Below are 23,230 nucleotides of genomic sequence, written 5' to 3'. Positions count from 1 at the left end.
GAACAGTCGTCTACCAAGATCCCACACAATTTTCTCAGTAACTCCAAAAGTGGGAGGACAACCAGGGGGGTCAATATTGGAATCCCTACCAGTGTACACACGGAAACTATGCACATATCCTGTCCTACTTTCAGACAGCATATACAATTTAATTCCACATCGTGCCCTTTTGCTAAGAATGTACTGCCTAAAAACCAAACGACCCTTGAAGAGGACCAAAGACTCGTCCACACTTATCTCTTTGCCTGGAACATAGACCTCCGAAAACCGATTTACAAAATGATCAAGGACAGGCCTAATCTTAAAAAGACGGTCAGAATCTGGGTGATCTCGTGGCAAGGCTAATGCATTGTCAACAAAATGCAGCATCCTAAGAAGAAGCAAATACCGATTACGACTCATGGTCGCAGGAAATATAGCTGTTGCCATCAAGGGACTAGTAGACCAATAAGAAGCCAGTGACGGCTTCCTTATCAACCCCATCAAAAAGTCAAACCCAAAAACTTTTTTATCTCCTCCAAATTTGTGGGAATCCACTGGGCAGCTCTAGAGTGTGGCCTAAGTCTAGCAGCGTTGTCCCTCAAATGCTGCTCTGCATACAAATTAGTCTGCTCAACAATCTCTTCCAAAAACATATCATCCATGAATAACTCAAAGAAATTGATAGGCAAAAAGTTCTCTGTATTGGCGTTACACCCCGGGAGACCAGTAAAGGCAGGTAACTCTGGCTGCTCCATGTTTGGGGCAACCCAGACATCAGGTCTTATAGCGGGAAACCTTTCAGCCCCAGGTTGCTGCACTATTGGCACATCAATGTCCTCCTCTAAAACAGGCCCTTCATCTGCACTGAGTGTGGCTTCATCATCAGAAGATTCCCCTCCAACAGAAACATCACTGCCAGAATCTCTAACTTCCTCCTCTGCCTCAGATGCAGAGTCCGTCTCATAGTCATGATCAGACTGTGACTCAAAAAGCATCCCAACCACCTGCTGAGTGGTCATCCTGCGGCTAGCCATGATCGCTCCTGCTAAATTTAACTGGACAAATTCACCACCAACAACCAGCACTGTGTAAAACAAGTAACAAAGTGTAGCTTTGTTAGTAAGAGTTATAAACTCAAAAACTATACCGCTCACTTGCCTGAAAAAGCTTGATTCACCAGCAACTACACAGCAATCACCAATAATATCCCACTAAAAAGAAAGAAAGAAAGAAAGGCAAATTAGAAATAAGACAAAACAAATATCATTGTGCATCTACCAGTGTGCATCTACCAGTTTGAGAAAAAGCACAGCCATATATAAGACAAAACAAATATCATTGTGCACAAACCTAAGGACAATTTCACACACAATCCTGCATTTAGTACACCCCCTACAAACATGTCATTCATGCATGGCAACAATACTCCTTTGGAGTAAATTGTTTTTACCTACCTAAAACATGCAACTGTGCAAACTGCAGGTCAACCACCGCCAAAACCGCAAGGAGCCACAGCAAATAAAGCAAAAGCTTTGAACTAGAACAAAAAGGAGGAAAACATTTTTTATCACAAATGCAAAGACTTCATCAGTTGACAAACACCCCACCATCAAACATTTAGAAATTGGTGCCTAAGTGGATTCTGCCATTGGGGCAGATAGGCCTACTAAAAAAATAGGCCTGTCTGCCCCAAGGAATCCAGAAAATACCTTTAGTAGTGTGTCCCCATGGAGAGCGACCTTTGCCAAAGGGGACAGCCCTCAAACAAAAAAAAACAAAAAAACACAACACTATCCCTGGAGCCTAAGTGGCTTCTGCCCAGCTTAAAAATAATAGGCTGATCTGTTTCCAAGGGGTGCAGAAATGGCCTGGGTACATGTGCCCCCAAAGTGGGGGGCGACCCTTGCCCAAGGACCCCCCCATCCACTAACACACACACACACACACACACACACACACACACACACACTATCCCTGGTGTCTAAGTGGCTTCTGCCCCCCTCGGGGGCAGGTGGGCCTAAAAAAATAGGCCCATCTGCCCCCGGGGGGGGCAGAAATGGCCAACAGGTCAATGCCCCCCTTGGGGGGGCGCCCCGTGACCAAGGGGACGCCCCCCCCCCAAAAAAATAAACAAATAAAAAAAATCCCTGGCGTTCTAGTGGTTTCTGCCCTCCTTGGGGGCAGATCAGCCCAAAAATAATAGGCTGATCTGTCTCCAAGGGGTGCAGAAATGGCCTGGGTACATGTGCACCCAAAGTGGGGGGCGACCCTTGCCCCAGGCCCCCCCCCCATCCACTAACACACACACACACTTTCCCTGGTGTCTAAGTTGCTTCTGCCTCCCTTGGGGACAGGTGGGCCTAAAAAAATAGGCCCATCTGCCCCCAAGGGGGGCAGATATGACCAACAGGTCAATGCCCCCCATGGGGGGGCGCCCCGTGCCCAAAGGGACGCCCCCCACAAAAATAAACACATAAAAATAAATCCCTGCCGTTCTAGTGGTTTCTGCCCCCCTTGGGGCAGATCAGCCTAAAAATAATAGGCTGATCTGCCCCCAAGGGGAGCAGAAATGGCCCTAAAAGACATGCCCCCAAAGGGGAGCGACCCTTGCCCAAGGGGCCGCCCCCCCATCCACTACACACACAATCCCTGGTGCCTAAGTGGCTTCTGTCCCCCTTGGGGGCAGATGGACCTAAAAAAAATAGGCCGATCTGCCCCCAAGGGGGGCAGAAAAGGACAACAGTTCTATGCCCCCTTGGGGGGCCGCCCCTTGCCCAAGGGGGCACCCCCCCCACATAAATAAACAAATATATAAAAATCCCTGGTGATCTAGTGTTTTCTGCCCCCCTTGCAGAAATGGCCGTCAATAATTGCCCCCACAAGGGGAGCAACCCTTGCCCAAGGGGCCACTCCCCGCAAAACGAAATCATTATACAAATCAAAAATAAATAAATCCCTGGTGTCTAGTGGGCCTTCCTGCTGCCCGATCGCAATGACCCTCTTTATATCACTTTTCAGTGATATCTTTACATTTTCTTATTACATCTTTGATCGTTTTGACCTGCAAATATCCAGATAAATATTATATACTTTTCTAAACACTGTGTGGTGTATTTTTGTGGTGCTATATTGTGTTAATGTATGATTTATTGCACAAATACTTTACACATTGCCTTCTAAGCTAAGCCTGACTTCTCAGTGCCAAGCTACCAAAGGGTGGGCACAGGATAATTTGGATTTTGTGTGACTTACCCTGACTAGAGTGAGGGTCCTACCTTGGACAGGGGGTAACCTGACTGCCAACCAAAGACCCCATTTCTAACAGTGGTTGTCTCAAGAATTACCACACCCAGAAGAATTACTGGGAACTACCATGAGTGTAAACTGCCTGTTTTATATTTTCATGTGTTCAGTTTCATGGTTGGCATTTCTGTCATGTACTTAGTTAGAGCTTTTGTATTTGTAGTTTTGTAATTATTTCTAATTAGTTAGTGGTTTCATTGTTTTTAAAACAAAACAAAAGTGATGCCATTGTGTGTGGAGTGGCGCTTGGCTGACGGTGTACATGTTGACTTGCTGTTGGCTGCTACAACACACTGCGAGCCAAACGCCAGTCCACACACTCCCATCAGCTGATGTGATTGCTATATCAGGCATGTGGGCGTATGAAAGTGATGGGCCCTTGAGTGGCACTGTCTGTCGATGCGAGTGTTGTAATGTGCTGGGCACGTGGCTGGCGGTGTGAATGGTCTTGTGCATGTCATGTATGAAAGGTGTGTGAATGGACTGTAAAGCGATTGGTGCCTTGCAGTGGCTTTACATCTCACGAGCTGTGAATCTTTGGTTCAGTTTTTTGGCCTTTCAGTCATTAACAGTGCATTTCATTTTTGTGAAATCTCTTGTTAATAAAATTTGATCCACTGAACCATCAATCACCCTCGTGCCAAATCCAACCAGTATGTGTGGTAAAAATAACAAAACCTTCTCCGCTGTAATCAGGCGTCGCAGCACACCTGTGACACACTAGGGCGGTAATTCTGACCGCGGCGGGCGGCGGTAGCCGCCCACCATGCGGTCACCGCCATTTGCCCGCTCCGCGGTCAAAAGACCGCGGCGGCCATTCTGGCTTTCCCGCTGGGCCGGCGGGAAAGCCCGTGCAACATAGAAGCCGGCTCCGAATGGAGCCGGCGGTTTTGCAAGGGTGCGACGGGTGCAGTTGCACCCGTCGCGATTTTCACTGTCTGCTAAGCAGAGAGTGAAAATCATGCTGGGGCCCTGTTAGGGGGCCCCTGCACTGCCCATGCCAGTGGCATGGGCAGTGCAGGGGCCCCCAGGGGCCCCACGACACCCGTTCCCGCCATCCTGTTCCTGGCGGTAAAAACCGCCAGAAACAGGGTGGCGGGAAGGGGGTCGGAATCCCCATGGCGGCGCTGCTTGCAGCGCCGCCATGGAGGTTCAGCCCTGCCAGGGGTATTCCGGCTGGAAACCGCCGGATCCCCTTTTTTGACCGTGGCTTTACCGCCGCGGTCAGAATGGGCACTGAAGCACCGCCAGCCTGTTGGCGGTGCTTCCGTTGCCCGCGGCCCTGGCGGTTTAGGACCGCCAGGGTCAGAATGAGGCCCTAGGTGTCCCAGGTGGGACCCCCGATGATTAAGCATGCCACCAACTTGGTTGGTGGGTGAGGGGTCTTTTTAACATAACCTAAGTGTGTTTCTATTCACAATTTTAGTGTTTGGAACATCACATAAGTATGTGGACACACCAAAATGCTCTATTGCAAAACTACCCGTGTTTGGGGGGGGGGCATCTATGTTTTTGGTCCCGGGTGCGGCCTTCATCTAGGGAAACCTACCAAACCCAGACATGTTTTTAAAATAGACACCCCAAGGAGTCCAAGTAGGTGTGGCTAGCCTGGATCCCCCAACATTTTCTTAACCAGACTCCTCGTCAAACCTCAAAATTTGCTTAAAAAATCATATTTCCTCACTGTTCTTTATAGGATCACCGCTGCGGCACAAATTTCCTACCACCCAGCATTCCCCTCAGTCTCCCAAGTAAAATGATACCTCACTTGCATGGGTCCCCAAAGGTGAATCAGCCTAAAAGATGTATAAAAGAAAAATATGTGCTTAAAACAGCTCTGTTTTCTTTGTGAAAATGTGGTGTGTCCACATTGTGTTTTGGGGCATTTCCTGTCACCGGCGCTAGGTCTACCCACACAAGTCAGGTACCATTTTTATCGGGAGACATGGGGGATGCTGGGTGGAAGGAAATTTGTGGCTCCTCTCAGATTCCAGAATTTTCTGTCACCGAAATGAGAGGAAAAAGTGTTTTTTTGGCCAAATTTTGAGGTTTGCAAAGGATTCTGGGTAACAGAACCTGGTCAGAGCACCACAAGTCACTCCATCTTGGATTATCCTAGGTGTCTAGTTTTCAAAAATGCGCAGGTTTGCTAGGTTTCCCCAGGTGCTGGCTGAGCTAGAGGCCAAAATCCACAGCTAGACACTTTGTAAAAAACAGCTGTTTTCTTTCTGAAAATGCAGTGTGTTCACGTTGTGTTTTGGTGCATTTCCTGTCGCTGGCACTAGGCCTACCCACACACGTGAGGTACCATTTTTATCAGGAGACTTGGGGGAACGGTGGGTGGAAGGAAATTTGTGTCTCTTCTCTGATTCCAGAACTTTCTGTCTCCGAAATTAGATGAAAAAGTGTTTTTTTGTGCAAAATTTTGAGGTTTGCAAAGGATTCTGGGTAATAGAACCTGATCAGAGCCCCACAAGCCACCCCATTTTGGATTCCCCTTGGTGTCTAGTTTTCAGAAATGCGCAGGTTTGCTAGGTTTCCCCAGGTGCCGGCTGAGGTAGAGGCCACCATCCACAGCTAGGCACTTTGTAAAAAAACAGCTCTTTTTTCTTTGTGAAAATGTGGTGTGTCCACGTTGTGTTTTGGGGCATTTCCTGTTGAGGGTGCTAGGCCTACCTGTACCATTTTAATAGGGAGACTTGGGGGGACTCTGGGTGGAAGGACATTTGTGGCTCCTCTCAGATTCCAGAACTTTCTGTCACCGAAATGAGAGTGCAAAGTGTTTTTTTGTCCACATTTTGAGGTTTGCAAATGATTCTGGGTAACAGAACCTGGTCGAAGTCCCACAAAGTCATGCCATCTTGGATTCCCGTAGGTGTCTTTTTTTAAAAAATGCACATGTTTGCTAGGTTTCCCCACGTGTTGGCTGAGCTAGAGGCCAAAATACACAGCTAGGTACTTGGTAAAAAACAGCGCTGTTTTCTTTGTGAAAATGTGGTGTGTCCACATTGTGTTTTGGGGCATTTCCTGTCACGGGCGCTAGGCCTACCCACACAAGTGAGGTACCATTTTTATCGGGAGACCTGGGCGAATGCTGGGTGGAAGGAAATTTGTGGCTCCTCTCAGATTCCAGAATTTACTGTCGCGAAATGAGAGGAAAAAGTGTTTTTTTGGCCAAATTTTGAGGTTTGCATAGGATTCTGGGTAACAGAACGTGATCAGAACCCCACAAGTCACCCCATGTCGAATTCACATACGTGTCTAGTTTTCAAAACTGTGCAGGTTTCCCTACGTTCCGGCTGAGTTAGAGGCCAAAATCCACAGCTAGGCACTTTGCAGAAAACTGCTGCTTTCTTTGTGAAAATGTGATGTGTCCATTTTGTGTTTCCTGTCGCGGGCGCTAGGCCTACCCACGCAAGTAAGGTACCATTTTTATCGGGAGACTTGGGGAACACAGAATAGCAAAACAAGTGGTATTGCCCCTTGTCAATCTCTAAATTTTTCCCTTCCAAATGTAAGACAGTGGGGGTCATTACAACATTGGCGGTATAAGGTGCTTACCGCCGTGCAGAAGACCGCCAACACACCGCCGCGGCCGCGGAATTCCGCCACAGCTATTATGACACACATCACGGAATCCGCTGAAATTCAGACACCCACACAATACCGCCACACCAAAGGTCAGCGATAAACATGCGGAAACAAATCCTCCACCTCCACGGCAACAGAAACACGCCCATGCCATTACGACCCACGAATCCACGCGGCGGTCTTTCAACCGTGGTATTCCATTGGCGGCACACACCACCACGCTCAAAATACACACACTTCTACAAAACACCGCCACATTGGACAATTACAAATACACACACCTGATACACATACAAACAACACTCCCACACACCAAAAACAATATAAAACACACACCCACATCACACACAAACCCCTACGACCAGAATTTCTGAGAGAAGGCCAGAGAGAGACAGCACATAATAGAGAACCCCATTACACAGAGGCACACTACACCATCACCCACACAACACCCACGCACAAAACACCACATACCACTACACTCACCACACTCATCAACACATACACCACCCAACACCTCACACACACCACCCCATGTCACGCCAAAGACACCCCTGCTTCTCCGAGGAGGAGCTCAGGGTCATGGTGGAGGAAATCATCCGGAAAGAGCCACAGCTATTTGGCTCACAGGTACAGCACACATCCATAGCCAGGAAGATGGAGTTATGGCAAAGAATAGTCGACAGGGTCAACGCTGTGGGACAGCACCCAAGAAATCGGGAGGACATCAGGAAGAGGTGGAACGACCTACGGGGAAGGTGCGTTCCACGGTATCCAGGCACTACATCGCGGTACAGCGGACTGGCGGCGGACCCCCACCTCCTCCCCCACAACTAACAACATGGGAGGAGCAAGTCTTGTCCATCTTGCACCCTGAGGGCCTTGCAGGAGTCGTTGGAGGAACGGACACTGCTAAGTCAAATCTTAACTATCATATCCCCCACCCTACCTGCAGGCTATCACACACCCACACCCTCACACCCTCCCCTATCACCCCAAATCCTCACTAATCTACCCATGACACCAACCACCCATCCCAACCCCAAGACCTGCATGACATAACTAAGCAATGATACCCATCACTAAAGCATGCCCACTGCACAGACCCACAACACCCCCCAACCATCAGCACACAACCCCCACACAGGAATGCCTGCACTGGTGTACACGCATACCCAACCATTGCACACCATGAAACACACACATGCAATAATCATGTACTCATACCCCCGCAGGAACCCGAAGGAACGTCACCACACCAGAGGGTCCAGACAACACCACTCCACCCCCAGAAGAGGCCTACAGTGACGACAGCAGCCCTGCCCTACTGGATCCTGATGACCAGCCCGGACCATCGTGGGCCTCCGGACAGTCGGTTCCCCTTGCCCAGCCACAGCTCAACACCGACCTTCCACCCTCTGGGAACACCAGCACAGCACCCACCCAGGGGGCCCAAACCTCCCTACCCAGGACAGGTCAAACAGCGGTGTGTCCACCACTACAGGGCACCCAGGCTAACCCAACACCCCAACAACAACAGGGACCTGGGGGCAGTGGTAGTGGGCACACGGTCCAGGGGACGGAGGCACAGGAACACAGGGGAACTGGGAGGGCTGCTGTGCGACAGAGGGAGGACAGGCCAAGGGAACCTACTCTCCACGAGGCCCTCTCCTCCATCATGGGAGCATACCACCACTCCCAGGAGACAATGGCAACGGTACTAGGCAAGTTGCAGGAGACCCTGCGTCTGCAGGAGGAGCAGTATTTGGGGTTCAGGGAGGAGCTCAGGACCATCGGCTCCGCCCTGGGCACCATTGTAGAGGTGCTGACAGACATTCAAAAGACCTTGAGGGACACCGTGGCACTCCAAGGGGCCCCTGACACTAGCCAGGACGATGAAATGCCCACCACCTCTGCCGGCGCTAGTGGACAGGACGCCCGCCACAGGACCAACACACCAGCACCCCACCCCCTGCAGACGGACAACCACCACGAAAGCGGTCCCTGAGATCCAGGAACAGGACAGAGCAAGATGGCAAGACCCCCACCAGGAAATAAGACCACCCTGATTGTCCCCCACTGTACCACTTTGTTACCCTGTCCAAATCGGAACTGCCCCAGCTCCACTTCCAATGGCCAGATGTGCAATGTACCTGTGAGACTAATAGACTGGACTCTGCCATGGACATTCTTCCACCATAACCCATCCCCATTTCACAACCCCCCTTCATTGTTATGCACTTAAATAAACACCCTTGAAACACTAATAAAACTTGAGTCAGTCAATGATTTTGAACTTTGTATTGTCAATTACAGTGTCAAAAATGGTTACCCATTGGAAGGCCAACATACCAATGTCACACATCACAAGCCTTTCAAGGGTGCAAGCTGTTGACACGTAGGTTACCACATTAGTGAAACTGAAATGGAAGGGGACAACTCAGTTAACAAATAGTGAGTGAAATGTAGGTACAGGATAGAGGTAGACGTGTGAAAGTTCATATTATTTTAAACCTGAAAATGTACTCACCTGTGTCTCACTGAAAATATTGCTGTATGACTGACTCCCTGTTGACGTTTTCTTCTTCATCAGCTTCATCCTCATCACTGTCCACAGGCTCCACAGGCTCCACCGCTGCTACAACACCGTCATCTGGATCATCCTCCTGCAGAAAAGGCACCTGGCGTCGCAATGCCAAATTATGGAGCATGGAGCATGCGATGATGATGTCGCACACCTTCTTCGGTGAGTAGAATAGGGACCCACCTGTCATATGGAGGCACCTGAACCTGGCCTTCAGGAGGCCGAAGGTGCGTTCGATCACCCTCCTAGTCCGCCCATGGGCCTCATTGTACCGTTCCTCTGCCCTGGTCCTGGGATTCCTCACTGGGGTCAATAGCCAGGACAGGTTTGGGTAACCAGAGTCCCCCAATAGCCATACACGGTGCTTCTGGAGTAGACCCATCATATCAGGGATGCTGCTATTCTGCAGGATGTAGGCGTCATGCACTGAGCCAGGGAACATAGCATTTACCTGCGAGATGTACTGGTCTGCCAAACAGACCATCTGGACATTCATAGAATGATAACTCTTCCTGTTCCTGTACACCTGTTCACTCCTGTGGGAGGGGACCAGAGCTACATGGGTCCCATCAATGGCACCTATGATGTTGGGGATATGTCCAAGGGCATAGAAGTCATCTTTCACTGTAGGCAAATCCTCCACCTGAGGGAAAATGATGTATCTCCTTACGTGTTTCAGCAGGGCAGACAACACTCTGGACAACACGTTTGAAAACATAGGCTGGGACATCCCTGATGCCATGGCCACTGTTGTCTGAAAAGAGCCACTTGCAAGGAAATGGAGCACTGACAGCACCTGCACGTCAGGGGGGATTCCAGTCGGATGGCGGATTGGTGACATCAGGTCTGGCTCCAACTGGGTACATAGTTCCTGGATTGTGGCACGGTCGAACCGGTAGGTCACGATCAAATGTCTCTCTTCCATTGTCAACAGGTCCACCAGCGGTCGGTACACCGGCGGATTCCGCCATCTTCCAATATGTCCCAACTGATGGTGCCTATGAAGTACAACAGCGAAGAAACTGTCACCATTCCTCCAGGTATGTACCCACAGTCACACACAAGACTACAACAGACAATTAACCCATCCGGGAAATGTTTTGAGTGTAGGCCTCGGTATGTGTGACGCAGTAGTAAATGAAGCCATGTGGGCCCCTGAAATGGCGGCTGCCTGACCTCTAAACTGGGACAATGGAATTGTGGGGTAACTGCGCTGGCGTTGGACACCGTCGTGGTAGGCGGTCGTAGAGCGCGGCGCAATGTTGCATTGGTTAACATTGGACCCTATGGGTCCCAGGAGCCAATGAAAAGGTGCTCTGGCGGTGATGATGCGCCCCGCCGCGTACGTCACCGCTGCGGACGTCACCACCATTTTCTATCTGTTGAATCACTAGATACCTGACCTTCGACAGGAGAGGACCTACACTGCTGGTGCTACTGTGACCTCGGTCTGGAAGCGACGATGGCTGCTGCGTCTGGGGAAAGGGCCCCTGCCTTCACTGGACAGGAGTTGGAGAAACTTGTGGATGGGGTACTCCCCTAGTACACGCTACTCTACGGTCCTCAAGACCAACAGGTTAGTACACAGGGAGCACGTTGTATGGGCTAGGCCTGGGTGGAGAGGGCTGGGTGGAAGAGGGAAGGGGGCAGAGTACATAGAACAGTTATGCATGGGGATGAATGGGCCACATGGACAGAGTTGGGAGGGGGCCACTCACATTGACGGTGCAGTAGGTAATGACTGTTCCTCTTTCCTTGTGCATGTCATGAAGGTCAGCGCCCACCAGAAGAGGGACATTTGGGGTGCCATCGCCAAGGAGGTCCGGACCCTGGGGGCCCACCAGAGACGGGGCACCCACTGCCGTAAGAGATGGGAGGACATTCGCCGCTGCAGCAAGAAGACGGCGGAGGCTCAGCTGGGGATGGCCTCCCAACATGGGAGGGGTGCCCGTCGCACCATGACCCCTCTGATGTTTCGGATCCTGGCGGTGGCCTACCCGGAGTTGGATGGGCGCTTAAGGACATCACAGCAGACACAAGGGGGGAGTACAACCTCATTCTGGGGACTTTGCGTGCAGTGGAGGTGTCTGGGTGAGGGAGGTGGGCTGTGGGTGTCCCTAGGCCAGGGCGAGTTAGGTAGGCAAGGCCCCTCCGTAATGTAGGCCATGTGGCACTCTACTCCAGCTCAGAACAGAGGCAAGTTGATGTATAGTTGCCCCTTTGCCATCCATGTGCGCAGATTTCGACCATTGCCATGTAGGCCATGTCCCAGAAATTGCATGTGCAGAGGGCAGGAGCATGGCGTAATGCATGGGGATGCTGCATCTGTTTTGTCCGCCAACGGTAACGGTATGCCATGCACTAAAACTCTCTTTCTTCTGTCTCCCCCCCTTTTCCTGCTCTTCCTGTCCTTTTGTACATCAGCATCATCAGGCGGAGGTACAGTGGCACCGGAGCACAAGGGAGCTGCATCTCACATGGCCATGGAGGGCCACACCACAGACTCTGAATGCACCAGTGGGACGGAGGGTGAGGGGAGCTTCACGTCGGCCACAGGATCACCAACCAGCGACACGGACTCGTCCGCCGATGTGAGCTCCCCTGTGGTGGCGGCACCATCTGTGTGCCCCACTTCTACAGGTACAGCCGCCACCTCCCCTACCAGCACCGCCCTCCCAGCAGCCCCTCAGCATGTGTCCCGTGCCCGCTCACCCAGGAGGGTGGGCATCACCTTCGCCCCAAGCAACTCAGGCCCTGCCCCAGTCACCCCTGCTGTCCTCAGTGAGGAGGCCATTGACCTCCTCAGGTCACTCACTGTTGGGCAGTCTACCACTGTGAATGCCATCCAGGGTGTAGAACGAGAGTTGAAACACGGTAATGCATTACTGGAAGGCATTCATTCTGGTCAGGCTGTCCTTCAGCGAACCCTGCAATCTCTGGCCTCAGCACTGATGGCAGCCATTGTACCTGTGTCCAGCCTCCCCCCTCCAACTTCCTCCACCCAGACCCAATCCCCTGTACCCCAGCCCATCCCAAGCACACCGACAGACCAGCAGGCACACAAGTCAACACCCAAAAGTAGCTCAAGCAAACATAGGCACCACACACACCACAGGCACTCACACAAGCATCACACCCATACAGACACAGCAACATCCACTGTCTCCACTGTGTCCCCCTCCTCCTCTTCTCCCTCCTCCCTCCCAGTGTCATCTACACACACACCTGCATGCACCACATCTACAGGCACCAGGACTCGCACCAGGACACCCAGCACCACAAGCCGCTCACCTGCACTCACCACCTCCACTGCCATTTACACGTCCCCTGTGTCCTCTCCCAGTGTGTCTGTGACGCCACCTCCCAAAGTACCCAAACGCCGGCAATCACTCACCCAACATCCATCCACCTCACGACAGCCTCCAGTACCTGCACCTGCACCCTAAACAGCTAAAGTGACACCTCCTACAACCACCTCCTCTACCTCCACTCCCAGACCCCCTCCAGCTACCCATCCCAGTGTCCGTCAGAAACTGTCCCTCTGTCAAATTGACTTGTTTGCCCCCGCCCCCCCCTCCAGTTCATCAGTTCCGTCGTAGCGCCTCAGCCAAAAAGCATCCAGTGCCAGTGGTGCGTGTTCCAGGTTTTTGGAGTGCGCCGTCCACCAGGGCAGGCAGTAGGACCCGGAGCCAAGGCACTGGCAGCCCACCCCCTGTAAAGGCTCTGAAATTGGAGAGTGGACGACGGGACCGTGTCAAGACTCCTGGTGGGACAACAACTGAAATGGGATCGAAGGCGATTGGTGAGTCAGCTGTAACTCCAAAGAAGGTGGGGAAGGTCCCGAGGAAGTCTGCCCAGCCTGTTGTGAGTGTCACGGCGGAGAAGTGCGCCATCATTTCCGGCGGTCCAGACACAACCGCCAGCACCGTCGTTACTGGTCAGGAGACCACCACCGGAGTCAGTGCCCAGGAGGGCCCAAGTATCGTCACTGGTCAGGAGACCACCGCCAGAGTCAGTGCCCAGGAGGGCCCAAGTATCGTCACTGGTCAGGAGACCACCGCCAGAGTCATTGCCCAGGAGGGCCCAAGTATCGTCACTGGTCAGGAGACCACCGCCAGAGTCATTGCCCAGGAGGGCCCAAGTATAGTCACTGGTCAGGAGACCACCGCCTGAGTCATTGCCCAGGAGGGCCCAAGTATCGTTACTGGTCAGGAGACCACCGCCGGAGTCAGTGCCCAGGAGGGACCAGGATCCCACAGCCCCGCTGGCCGATGATGGAACGTCAAGCCACACACCAATGTCCAGTGTGGAGTTCGTCACGCCACACACCAATGTCCAGTGTGGAGTTCATCATGCCACACACCAATGTCAGTATCCGAACCGCCATGTCAGAGCACCGCTGAACAGTCCTTAGACCGCCATGGCAAAGCACTGCTGAACAAGGCCAAGACTGCCATGGTGAAGACCGCTGAACAGTCCATAGACCGCCATGTCAGAGCACCGCTGAACAGGGCAAATACTGCCATGTCAAAGCACCGCTGAACAGGACAAGGACCGCCATGGCAAAGCACCGCTGAACAGGGCAAAGACCGCCATGGTGAAGACCGCTGAACAGGGCAAAGACTGCCATGGCTAAGCACTGCTGAACAAGGCCAAGACTGCCATGTCAAAGCACCGCTGAACAGGGCAAAGACCGCCATGGCAAAGCACCGCTGAACAAGGCCAAGACTGCCATGTCAAAGCACCGCTGAACAGGGCAAAGGCCGCCATGGCAAAGCACCACTGAACAAGGCCAAGACTGCCATGGTGAAGACCGCTGAACAGTCCATAGACCGCCATGTCAGAGCACCACTGAACAGGGCAAAGAATGCCATGTCAAAGCACCGCTGAACAGGGCAAAGACCATGTGGGTATGAATAGGCCGCCACATCAGGCATCCTTATCCCATGTGCAGCTGGGACAGTGACAGGACTGCAAAGGAAGGGGACCAAGTCCAAGAGGCACGCAAGTGTCCGGGGGGGGCAGGAGCCCACTAAACCCCGGATGAAGGTGCAAAAGGGCTGCCTCTGGGTGGAAGAAGCCAAAGATTCTGCAACAATGGAAGGTGCCAGGAACTTCTCCTTCAGTCAGAAAATGTCCCATGGTGTGCTGGAGGATTCAGAGTTGTTTCCATGCAGAAAGACCACAAACAGGCCTTGCTAGCTGCAAGAGTCGCAGTTGAAGATAATGGGTGCTGCCCGGGCCCAGGAGGGACCAGGAGATCGCCCCTTGGAGGAGGAGACAGAGGGGGCGCTCAGCAATAGGGGGGGCCCATGCAGAAGCAGGCAGCACCCACATCAACATTGCTGTCGGCTCATAATCGAGCCGGTGGCAATGCTGATGTGCAGCGGGTGCAGTAGCACCCGTCGCGCATTTCACTGCCCGAAATTCAGGCAGTGAAATGCGCTACAGGGCTATGCCTGGGGGCCCCTGCACTGCCCATGCCAAGTGCATGGGCAGAGCAGGGGCCCCCAGGGGCACCCCAAGTCCCCTTACTGCCAGCCGTTCCATGGCGGTGTTTACCACCACGGACAGGCTGGCGGTCGGGGACTCATAATCCCGAAATTCAGGCAGTCCGAAATTCAGGCAGTGAAATGCGCTACAGGGCTATGCCTGGGGGCCCCTGCACTGCCCATGCCAAGTGCATGGGCAGAGCAGGGGCCCCCAGGGGCACCCCAAGTCCCCTTACCGCCAGCCGTTCCATGGCGGTGTTTACCACCACGGACAGGCTGGCGGTCGGGGACTCATAATCCCCAGGGCAGCGGTGCTTGCACCGCTGCCCTGGGGATTGTGACTGCCAGGCGGTATGTCCGAGGGGCCGGCAGTATGGCCGTGGCTATAGCGCCACGGTCATAATTGCTGACGCAGAAGCACTTGAACAGGTGTTCAAGAAATCTGAGCATGGTGGTCATCTCAACACAACAAAAGAGGGTCCCACGAAGCCAGAGGTCAACTCAGCGAGTTGGGCAATGCAGGACGGAGTGCTGGGGACCTGGGCTGTGCTGTGCATGAAGGAAGTCTTGCAAAGGTGCACAGAAGCCCTAGCAGTGGCAGATCATACAGTACACAGGATTACTGTCTGGCGTGGGGAGGCAAGGACTTACCTTCACCAAATTTGGACAGAAGGACCACTGGACTGTCGGGGTCACTTGGATCCAGCTCCTGTGTTCCAGGGACCACGCTAGTCAAGATGAGAGGGGACCCAGAGGACCGGTGATGCAAAAGTTTGTTGCCTGCGTTAGCAGGGGGATTATTCCGTCGACCCACAGGAGATTTTGGGGGTCATTACGACCCTGGTGGCCGGCGGTAAGGTGGCGGTAACACCGGCAACAGGCTGGCGGTGTTCCGCCAGCAATTATGACCGTGGCGCTATAGCCACGGCCATACTGCCGGCCCCTCGGACATACCGCCTGGCAGTCACAATCCCCAGGGCAGCGGTGCAAGCACCGCTGCCCTGGGGATTATGAGTCCCCGACCGCCAGCCTGTCCGTGGTGGTAAACACCGCCATGGAACGGCTGGCGGTAAGGTGACTTGGGGTGCCCCTGGGGGCCCCTGCTCTGCCCATGCACTTGGCATGGGCAGTGCAGGGGCCCCCAGGCATAGCCCTGTAGCGCATTTCACTGCCTGAATATCGGGCAGTGAAATGCGCGACGGGTGCTACTGCACCCGCTGCACATCAGCATTGCCACCGGCTCGATTATGAGCCGACAGCAATGTTGATGTGAAATTTCCGCTGGGCCAACGGACGGTAACACTGTTACCGTCCGCTGGGCCAGCGGAAATGTCAAAATCGGGAGCCAGGAATACCGCCGGCAATGGCGGTATTCTGTCTCCCACAGCCTCGGCGGTCTTTTTCCAAGACCGCCGAGGTTGTAATGACCCCCTTTGTCTTGGCTTCCAGTGCAGGAGGAAGGCAGACAGCCCTCAGAGCATGCACCACCAGGAAACAGTCGAGAAAGCCGGCAGGATTAGGTGCTACAATGTTGCTGGTAGTCGTCCTGCTACTTTGTTGCGGTTTTGCAGGCGTCCTGGAGCAGTCAGCGGTCGATCCTTGGCAGAAGTCAAAGAGGGAGATGCAGAGGAACTCTGGTGAGCTCTTGCATTCATTATCTGAAGAGAAACCCACAGGAGAGACCCTAAATAGCCCTCAGAGGAGGATTGGCTACCTAACCAGGTAAGAGCCTATCAGGAGGGGTCTCTGATGTCACCTGCTGGCACTGGCCACTCAGAGGCCTCCATTGTGCCCTCACACCTCTGCATTCAAGATGGCAGAGGTCTGGGACACACTGGAGGAGTTCTGGGCACCACCCCTGGGGTGGTGATGGACAGGGGAGTGGTCACTCCCCTTTTCTTTGTCCAGTTTCGCACCAGAGCGGGGGTTGGGGGCTCCCTGAACCGGTGTAGACTGGCTTATGCAAGGAGGGCACCATCTGTGCCCTTCAAAGCATTTCCAGAGGCTGGGGAAGGCTACTCCTCCCCAGCCCTTAACACCTATTTCCAAAGGGAGAGGGTGTAACACCCTCTCTCAGAGGAAATCCTTTGTTCTGCCTTCCTGGGACAGGGCTGCCCAGACCCCAGGAGGGCAGAAACCTGTCTGAGGGTTGGCAGCAGGGGTAGCTGCTGAGAAAACCCCAGAGAGCTAGTTTGGCAGTACCCGGGGTCCATGCTGGAGCCCCGGGGATGCATGGGATTGGCACCCCAATACCAGATTTGGCTTGGGGGGGACAATTCCATGATCTTAGTCATGTTACATGGCCATGGTCGGAGTTACCATTGTGAAGTTCACGCATATAATGGTGTCCCCGCACTCAAAAAGCCTGGGGAAATTGCCCTGAACAATGTGTGGGCACTTTGGCTAGTGCCAGGGTGCTCTCACAATTAGTAACTTTGCACCTAACCTTCACCAAGTGAGGGTTAGATATATAGGTGATTTATAAGTTACTTAAGTGCAGTGTAAAATGCCTGTAAAATAACGTGGACATTAGTTCATTCAGGCTGCAGTGGCAGTCCTGTGTAAGAATTGTCTGAGCTCCCTATGGGTAGCAAAAGAAATGCTGCAGCCCATTGGGATCTCCTGGAACCCCAATACCCTGGGTACCTAGGTACCTTATACTCGAGAATTATAAGGGTGTTCTAGTATGCCAATCAGAATTGGTGAAAATAGTCACAAGCCTGCAGTGACAATTTTAAAAGCAGAGAGAGCATAAACACTGAGGTTCTGGTTAGGAGAGCCTCAGTGATACAGTTAGGCACCACACAGGGAACAAATATAGGTCACAAACTATGAGCACTGGAGTCCTGGCTAGCAGAATCCCAGTGACACATGCAAAAACAAACTGACACACAAGTAAAAATGGGGGTAACATGCCAGGCAAGATGGTGCTTTCCTACATACCTATTTTTGCACTTTTTATAAATAAGCAAATGAAATGCTGTATGCCCGGTATACAATGAAAACCCATTGCAATGTTAAGGTTTGTGCACAGCAAAGAGCATGTCCCCTCTCACTGCACTAGTGGGTTCTGTAATAGCTCCCTTTTAAACTTACTATTGAAAGCCTTTCTTGTTATCTCACCTACCCCCCCCCCTTAGGCTTCTGTGTATGTTGATTAATGTGCTGTTTTGTTTACACATTGGGCCTTGCTTTTACCAAGGCTTCTTTAAAACACTCCTCTCTAGGCCATGTGTTAATTTAACTCATTTGCATAATAACTGAAACTCTGCACACCTTTCAAGAACATGTGCAGCATGTGAGGACCACACCCAGCTCTTCAAACCATACCCAGCTCTGCACACCTTTCAAGAACATGTGCAGCATGTGAGGACCACACCCAGCCCTGTCTATAAAAGGCAGCCCCCGAGCCTCACCCAGTGCTTGTGCTCGTCTACCTCCCGCTTACCTGAGGACAGATCCCTCGGCGCTGGCACTCCTGCTCTCTACAGACTTTCATTGGCTTCAATGGGCACAGCTGCTGGCTCTTCCTTCTTCCGGTTTCCGGTTCCTCCTTGCCTTAGCCTCTCTCCTACAAGCAACCTGCAAAAGAGAAAGAAAACAAGGTTAGACTGATCAGTATCTCTTGCCAGCAACAAGTAAGTGCAAAACTTTTATTACCTGAAAGAACTTTGACAACAATTTCTGGATTCGTGTATAGACAATTTGAAACAAGATACCTTCCACGAACATTGTGATTCAAACTCTTGGTTACAAGAATACTTTGCGGAACTTTGTGAAGCAAACATTTATTTTTTATGGAACTTTTAAGAATCGAACTGTGGAAACCATTAACAGCAAGGCAAACAGTAAATCAAGGACTTGCACAAATTACATGCTGTATTTTGACGTAAAAGTACAGTATTTGTTTTATAAAAGATTCTGGAAATATGGGAAAAGTGAGTCTGCTATTGGGAATTTAGGCTTTAGTTATATTAAGATGAATGTTTGATATTGGTAATTCTGATAACTGTATTTGTTTAATGTTTTAGAAGCTTTAGAGTAATAGAAAGCACATCCCAGAGCAGTAACACATTCCAAACCTGGAAACTAGAGACCAGGATCCAAGAGGTACTTTTAGAAGAAAATTTCTAATAAATAAAGGGATAGTCAGGAACCCAGTTAGGAATAGGTTGTACTTATCTGTTCTTTGTTTATGTTTCATTAGGCACCAGTTTCTACAAAAGTCAGAGAGGGCCGCAGATTTGTGCAGCACTTCAACAGTGGAAACGCAAGAACGGTGTTGTCTCTTTATTTTATTTTATCCACTTCCCCCCTTCCCTTGAGCTTCTGTTCTTAGTGCACTGTTTTAAAAACTAGTGTGCTGGAACAAGCAGTTTCAGGGTGGGGTCGGATTGTCTTCAACCTCCATCAGAACTGAACAAGGACTCAGGTGAGCTGGGCTTTGACAGAAGCACAAGCCTTAAAAAAAAAAAAAAAAAAAAAAAATCAGTTCTGGTGGACGATGAATATCGGGGAAGAAATAGAGGGCATTGACGTCACGGATATGGCGCAGGCCCTAAATGAGGACTTGGCTCATAATGAATCAGTGTCTGGCATCTTGCAACATATGCAAGAGGAAATAGAGAGATTAAAGATGGAGAATACCTCTTTAAAACAGGATTTAAGCAGGTATAAATTTAGGGTATCTCAGTGGAACACAGCTTTTACGCTTTTGTTTAAAACCTCCTCAGAGACAGGGGTGCCATCAAAACATACAACTTTGCCTCCCCCAGTTGAGGTCACTGTTAATGTTCCTAATGCTGTGCCCTTAGCAGCACCTGAACGTTTTCATGGAGATAGTAACAAATTCCATGTTTTTATCAATCAATGTCAATTACACTTCGTTTGTAAGCCACAACAGTTCCCTACTGATGCTACGAAAGTGGCATTCGTCTTGTCTTATTTGGGTGGCACAGCAGCCAATTGGTCAATTCCTTTCGTGGAGAGAGATGATCCCATCCTCCATAATGGGAATCAATTTAAACGTACCATGACCAGCCTTTTTGCAAAACACACTTTCATGCAGGCAAGTGATAATGAGCTTTTAAATCTTAAACAAGGTAACAAGGATTTATTGACCTATCTCACTAGTTTTAATCGTTTACTCACCGAGACACAGTGGCCAGAAGAAAAGCGTGTCTCCCTTTTCTATAAAGGTTTGAGAGACGAGTTAAAAGACGCGCTGGCTCATATCGTTGATTTGCCAGAAGACTATTCGGACTTTGTAGATTTAGTTGTGAAATTAGAACATAGACTAGGAGAATGAAAGGGAGATAAATACAAACTGGAATCACTGTTAACTTTTATTAGACACGAGAAGAAAGACCCAGATAATAAACTCCCTGAACCTGAGCCTATGCAAATAGGGACACTCAGAGGTCCACTCACATCAGAGGAAAAAGAAAGAAGGAGAAAACTTCAATTATGTTTATATTGTGGAAGGGCAGGTCACTTTGCCAGAGAATGTCCAGTAAAGCCTAAAAATCCACGAAAGGGTGCTGTTTCCTCCACCTCCTCAACTGAATCGGGAAACGATTAAGCTTGACAAGGGGAGAGGTTACTTGTTCGAGAAAACATCTTAATCAAACCTCTAATGCTGCAGCCTTCATGGTACCGCACATACCTAGACATTTCATAATTCAGGTCGTTTTAATTGTTACTACCCAAGTGAGGCATTCTCTCCCTGTCCTACTGGACTCAGGCACGACAGGAAATTTTGTGGATAATAAGTTAGCTGAAAACTTAGGACTTCCTATGTGCCTAAAGCCTTGTCCAGAAGCAGTATGTGCAGTGGATGGGTCAGAATTGACCTCTGGATTAATCACAAAACAAACAAGTCCACTTGTTATGGTCTGTCAGAACGGGCACACAGAGGTGATTAGCTTTGATCTGATAGATACTCCTAATTTTGGTTTGATTCTCGGGGTACCCTGGTTAACAACTCATAACCCAAAAATTGATTGGGTGAATAGAACTGTTACTTTGGATTCCTCTTTCTGTAGAACCAATTGCTATCAAGAAGCAGGTACAGAACAGAGCACAGTATTACACTGTGCTAGTGTTACACAAGATGAACCAAGTCTCCCTCCTGAATATTCTGACTTTAAAGACGTCTTTGATCCAGTAAAGGCTAGTGTGCTGCCCCCACATAGGTCTTATGACTGTCGTATAGATCTTATCCCAGGGGTCCCTTTACCTAATAACAGAGTATATGCTTTGACTGACGAAGAAACCAAATACTTAAGAACCTACCTAGATGACCTACTACAGTCTGGGTTCATCCGTCATTCCACATCTCCGGTGTCATCTCCACTCTTTTTTATCCCGAAGCCGGATAAATCCCTGCACGCGTGTATCGATTATAGAGGACTAAATAAGGCTACAATAAAGAATAAATATCCTCTTCCTCTAATACCTGTGTTGTTGGATCAATTAAGACATTCTACTGTATACACTAAACTAGATCTGCGGGGAGCTTACCACCTGGTCCGAGTAAAAGAGGGGGATGAGTGGAAGACAGCTTTCAAGACAAAGTTTGGTTTATTTGAGTACACAGTAATGCCCTTTGGGTTATGTAATGCCCCTGCGGCCTTTCAGTTCTTTATAAATGAGGTCCTACACGAATTCCTGGACGTTTGTGTCATAGTATACATAGACGACATCCTCATTTACTCTAAGAACTCAGAAGAACATACCCAACATGTTCGTGCAGTATTATCAAAGTTAAAAGAAAATCATCTTTTTGCTAAGTTAGAAAAGTGTACTTTTAATGTCAGCAAGGTGGACTTTTTAGGATACTGCCTGTCACCTCAAGGAATAACTATGGATGTAAAGAAAATCAGTGCTATTGCTGATTGGCCAGAACCATCCTCTGTAAAAGATATTCAGAAATTTCTGGGTTTCGCCAATTTTTATAGGAGGTTTATTGCACATTTTGCAGACATTGCGGCCCCAATAACTACCTTGTTGCGGAAAGGGCAACGATTTCTTTGGACTGATGAGGCGGCACACGCCTTTCAACTCCTAAAACAAAAGTTCACTTCATCCCCAATTCTGAAACATCCTGATCCTGACTTGCCTTTTTTTGTTGAAGCGGATGCTTCACAAGTAGCTTTAGGAGGAGTTCTCTCTCAACGAGATGCAGTAGATGGCCAGTTACATCCTATAGCCTTCTATTCCAAAAAGTTATTACCAGCTGAACAAAATTACACTGTGGCTGAAAGGGAACTACTAGCTATCAAAGTAGCCTTTTCAGAATGGAGGCACCATTTAATGGGAGCCAAGTACCCAGTTACAATCTTTTCTGACCATAGGAACCTACAGTTTTTTGGATCACTTAAAGCACTAACACCACGTCAGATGCGCTGGTTATTTTTTTTTAGCACATTTGACTTTGTAATAACCTATAGACCAGGTGCACAACAAATTCAATCTGATGTGTTATCTAGATACGGACATACTTCAGACATGAAACAAGATAAAATAGGAGAACCCATTATTCCTCCCCAAAAGTTTTTGGCACCAGTACAACAGAAGGATTTCATCACAGATCTATATAATGCACACATGCAAATAGCACCTCAGGATTGGTTAAAGAATTCCCATAACACAATACAACGAGGTTTATTGTATCACGACAACATGCTGTTAGTGCCCACCTCTGAATTACAAACACAGGTGATAATTTGGCATCACGCCTCACCGTTGGCAGGTCATCCTGGTTGGGTAAAAACCCTGGAAAATGTGCAAAAACACTTTTGGTGGGACACTATAAGAAAGGATATTAAGCAATTTGTCACTACCTGTCCAATTTGTGCAAGACATAAATCTTCTCATAAGGCCCCTGACGGCTTGTTAATACCAATGCCAACACCCAAACAACCTTGGCACACTGTGAGCGTAGACTTTATTGTAGGTTTACCACCTGTAAAATCTTTCACAACAGTGTTGGTTATAGTGGATTTTTTATCTAAAATGGCACATTTTGTACCATTACGGAAATTACCCACGGCGGCAGAATTTGCCGATATTTTTTATAAGGGAAATTGTGCGTTTACATGGTTTGCCAAGCAAAGTGGTGTCAGACCGAGGGAGCCAGTTCAACTCTAAATTTTGGAAAAAATTATGTAAAAAACTGAAAATAGATGTGGCATTATCCACTGCTTTCCACCCAGAGACAGATGGACAGACTGAACGACTGAACCAAACCTTAATTCAAACGCTACGTTGTTTATTG

This window comes from Pleurodeles waltl, chromosome 4_1 (genome assembly GCF_031143425.1).
Source record: "Pleurodeles waltl isolate 20211129_DDA chromosome 4_1, aPleWal1.hap1.20221129, whole genome shotgun sequence".
Taxonomy (NCBI): domain Eukaryota; kingdom Metazoa; phylum Chordata; class Amphibia; order Caudata; family Salamandridae; genus Pleurodeles; species Pleurodeles waltl.
The sequence above is the reverse complement of the archived record's forward strand: the minus strand, read 5'-3'. Positions refer to the sequence as shown.